The following is a 5,072-nucleotide window of genomic DNA, read 5'->3' on the forward strand; positions in this document are numbered from 1 at the left end:
AGCAGGTAAAAAGTGAACAGCAAGTCACCATGACCCCCTACAGAGTTGGAAAGAAGGCTGATATTTTAAGAAGTTACAGTGTTAGCTTCAGAAGAAAGGAAGAAACACATTGCTCTTTGTGATTGAGAAACAGTTCTCCCTTTGAGGAGATCTGTTTAATATGTAAGGCAGATGCACATTGCACATTAGGGAGGGAAGGAGGAAGCCCAGACAGACAGAGCAAAGAATCTTATGTTTAAATGTTCTTGTCCTGCCTTAAATATTTAAATGTTCTTGTCCTGCCTTAAAATATACATTTTATTTCATTACCAGATATACGATTTGCAAATATTTTTTTCCCAGTTGGTAGGTTGTCTTTCCATTTTGTTGATGGTTTCCTTTGCTGTTCAGAGGCTTTTTAGTTTGATGTAATCTCACTTGTTTATTTTACTTTTGCCTTTGGTGTCAGTTTCAAGAAATTATCACCAAGACCAAAGTCACATGGCTTACTGCCTATGTTTCCTTCTAGGTGTTTTAGAGTTTCAGGTCTTCTGTTCAAGTCTTTAATCCATTTTGAATTGATTTTTATGACTGGTATAAGAGAGGGGTCCAGTTTCACTCTTTTGCATGTGGCTATTGAGTTTTTCCAAGACCATTTGTTGAAGAGACTGTCCTTTCCCTATTGTATATGCTTGTCTTCTTTGTTGTAATTCAATTAACTTTATATGGATAGGTTGAGTACTTGGCTCTCTTTTCTGTTCCATTGATCTATGTGTCTGTGTTTATGCCAATACCATGTTTGATTACCATGGCTTTGTGATATAGTGTGAACTCAGGAAGCATGATGCCTCTAGCTTGCTCTTTTTCAAGATTGGTTTGGTTATTTGGGGTTTTTGTGGCTCCATACAAATTTTAGTATTGTTTTTCTGTATCTCTGAAAAATGCCATTGGAATTTTTATAGGGGTTGCATTGTATTTGTAGATTGCTTTGGGTAGTATGGTTCTTTCAACAACACGAGTTCTTCCAATCCATGACCACAAAATAATTTTCCATTTGTTTGTGTCTTCTTTAATTTCTTCCACCAATGTCTTATAGTTTTTAGGGTACAGGTCTTTCATCTCTTTGGTTAAATTTATTCCTAGGTAGTTTATTCATTTTATGTAATTGTAAATGGAATTGTGTGTTAATTTCTCTTTTGGATTGTTTGTTATTAATGTATAGATACAGAACTGTTTTTTGTGTATTGATTTGTATCCTTCAAGTTAGCTGAATTTGGGTTTTTTGCTAACAGTTTTTTGATTACTACTGAGTTTGAATATTTGTTGGATCGTTTTATTTCTTCTTGTGAGTTAAAGATAGCTATCATTTGTTAAGTGATTAGCAAATTGCAGCTCCATGCAATAAGCATGATACCGAGGAAACTGAAACTCTGCCAGGATCAATGGAAGAGGTAGGGACAAACCAATTTCTGTTTTATTTTTAAAGTCTGTTCTCTTGGGTCCTTTAACTTGTAAATGATCTGGCTCTTCCTGTCTTTGCTCATTTAACTCTTGAAAGCTCTATGTTGTTCTTTTCTATTTTCATTTATTTAAAAAAACAATAATTATATTTTCTCTATTATATTTAGTTTAACTATTTGTGCAGTATTTTAAAAAACTTTTTATTTTATATTGGAGTATAGCTGATTAACAAAGTTCTGATAATTTCAGTGCACAGCAAAGCGACTCAGTCATACATACACATATATCCATTCTCCCAGAAACTCCCCTCCCATCCAGGCTGCCAGATAACATTGAGCAGAGTTCCATGTGCTATACAGTAGGTCCTTGTTGGTTATCCATTTTAAATATAGCAGTGTGTACATGTCAATCACGAATTCCCTAACTATCCCTTCCCTCACGCTTCCCCCCAGTAACCATAAATTTGTTCTCTAAATCTGTGAGTCTGTTTCTGTTTTGTAAATAAATTCATCTGTATCATTTCTTTTTAGATTCCACATGTAAGCTATATCATACAACATTTCTCTTTCTCTGTCTGACTTGCTTCACTTAGTATGATAATCTCTAGGTCCATCCATGTTGCTGCAAATGGCATTATTTCATTCTCTTTAATGGCAAAGTAATACTCCATTAGTTAAAAAGAAAGACAAACATTAATAGTTATATTTGTGAAATATACTTTGTCTTTTTCATTGTTTAATGTTTGAAAATTCTTAAGCTATGATTTGAATGTTGTTTACATCAATTTCTATTTTTAGTTTTTAAAACTTAAAAATGAAAGATTATTTAATCAATAGAGAATTTGAGTGAGGATTACATGGGATATTATACATAAAGTACTTGGAAAGGCATCTATAGACTTAGAGGTTTTATATATATATTTGCTGTCATTATGATTATGTTCATTCTTTTTTGTTTCATTGAAGTTTTATTTATTTCTTTATTTTATTGATTTACAATGTGCTAGTTTCCAGTGCATAGCAAAGTGACTCAGTTATGAGTGTATATGTATATATATTCTTTTTCATATTCATTTCCATTATGGTTTATTACAGGATATTGAATATAGTTCCCTGTGGTATAAAGTAGGACTTTGTTGTTTATCTATTTTAGTTTTAAATTATTATTTTAAAAAACTGATGTATAGTGGAATTACAATATTGTGTTAGTTTCTGGTGTACAGCATAGTGATTCAGATATATATATGTGTGTGTGTATATATATATATAATCTTTTCCTTTTCTTTCTCATCAAAAGTATTAGAAGATATGCAATGTAGTTCCCTGTGCTATACAGTAGTCCACTGTTGTTTATCTATTTTCTATATAGTGGTTTGTATCTGCTAATCCTAATTTATCCCTCCTCCACCCCCTTTCCCCTTTGGTAACCATAAGCTTGTTTTCTATGGCTGTGAGACTGTTTTGTAAATGAGTTTACTGTTTTGTAAATGAGTTAATTTTTGTTATATTTTAGATTCCACATATAAGTGGTATTATATGCTATTTGTCTCTCTTTCTGACTTACTTCACATAGTATGATAATCTGTGGGTCCATCCATGTTGCTGCAAATGTCATTATTTTGTCCTTTTTATGGTTGAGTAATATTCCATTGCATATAAGTACCACATCCTCCTAATCCATTCTTCTGTCAATGGACATTTAGGTTGCTTCCATGTCTGGCTATTATAAATAGAGCTACAATGAACATTGGGGGTGCATGTATCTTTTCAAATTAGAGTTTCCTCCAATATAGGCCCAGGAATGAAATTGCTGGATCATGTTGCAACTCTATTTTTAGTTTTTTGAGGAACCTCCATACAGTTTTCCATAGTTGCTGCACCAATTTACATTCCCACCCACAGTGTAGGAGGGTTCCCTTTTCTGCCCACCCTCTCCAGCATTTGTTATTTTTAAACATTTTAATGATGGCCATTCTGACTGGTGTGAAGTGATACCTCACTGTAGTTTTGATTTGTATTTCTCTAATTAGTGATGTCCAGCATCTTCTTATGTTCTTATTGGCCATCTGTATCTCTTCTTTGGAGAAATGTCTATTTAGGTCTTCGGCCCATCTTTTGATGGGCTGTTTTGTTATTGAGTTGTATGAGCTGTTTGTATACTTCGTAAAGTAAGCTTCTGTTGGTTACGGTTTGCGGATATTTTCTCCCTACAATTCTGTAGGTTGTCTTTTCATTTCATTAATGGTTTATTTGCCGTGCATGTTTAATTTTTTTTTTTTTTCCAGTACGCGGGCCTCTTACTGTTGTGGCCTCTTCCATTGCGGAGCACAGGCTCTGGACATGCAGGCTCAGCGGCCATGGCTCACGGGCCCAGCCGCTCCGCCGCATGTGGGATCTTCCCAGACTGGGGCATGAACTCACGTCCCCTGCATCAGCAGGCGGACTCTCAACCACTGCGCCATCAGGGAAGCCCTGTTTAGTATTTCTGATGTTTGTTTTGTGACCCAGGATGTGGTTTATTTTGTTGCATGATCTCCAAAATCTTGAAAAAATATATTCTGCTGTTGATGGATGGACTGATTTATACTTGTCCATTAGAATTTGTTGGTGGTGTTATTCAGGCTTTCTCTATCTTTGCAGATTTACTGTCTAGTAGTTGTATCAATTAGTGAGAATGGGCTATTAAATCCCCAATTATAAATGTAGATTTGTCTGTTTTTCCTTATAGTTGTATCAGTTTGGGGAGGAGCTTCAAGATGGCGGAAGAGTAAGACGCGGAAGTCACCTTCCTCCGCTCAAATACATCAGAAATACATCTACATGTGGAACAACTCCTACAGAACACCTACTGAACGCTGGCAGAAGACTTCAGACCTCCCAAAAGGCAAGAAACTTCCCACGTACCTGGGTAGGGCAAAAGAAAAAAGAAAAAACAGAGGCAAAAGAATAGGGACGGGACCTGCACCAGTGGGAGGGAGCTGTGAAGGAGGAATGGTTTCCACACACTAGGAAGCCCTTTCGCGGGCGGAGACTGCGGGTGGCGGAGGGGGGAAGCTTCGGAGCCGTGGAGGAGAGCGCGGCAACAGGGGTGCGGAGGGCAAAGCGGGGAGATTCCCGCATAGAGGATCGGTGCCGACCGGCACTCACCAGCCCGAGAGGCTTGTCTGCTCACCCGCCGGGGCGGGCAGGGCTGGGAGTTAAGGCTTGGGCTTCGGTCGGAGCGCCGGGAGAGGCCTGCAGGGGATTAGTGCGCCACGGCTAGCTGGGAGGGAGTCCGGGGAAAAGTCTGGAGCTGCCGAAGAGGCAAGAGACATTTTATTCCCTCTTTGTTTCCTGGTGGGCGAGGAGAGGGGATTAAGAGCGCTGCTTAAAGGAGCTCCAGAGACTGGCGTGAGCCGCGGACCCCAGAGACGGGCATGAGACGCTAAGGCTGCTGCTGCTGCCACCACCAAGAAGCCTGTGTGTGAGCACAGGTCACTATCCACACCCCACTTCCGGGGAGTCTGTGCAGCCAGCCACCACCAGGGTCCCAGGATCCAGGGACAACTTCCCCGGGAGAATGCAGGGCGTGCCTCAGGCTGGTGCAATGTCACGTCAGCCTCTGCCGCCGCAGGCTCGCCCCGCACTCTGTAC

Source organism: Phocoena phocoena, chromosome 8 (assembly GCF_963924675.1).
Source record: "Phocoena phocoena chromosome 8, mPhoPho1.1, whole genome shotgun sequence".
In the NCBI taxonomy this organism is placed as follows: Eukaryota; Metazoa; Chordata; class Mammalia; order Artiodactyla; family Phocoenidae; genus Phocoena; species Phocoena phocoena.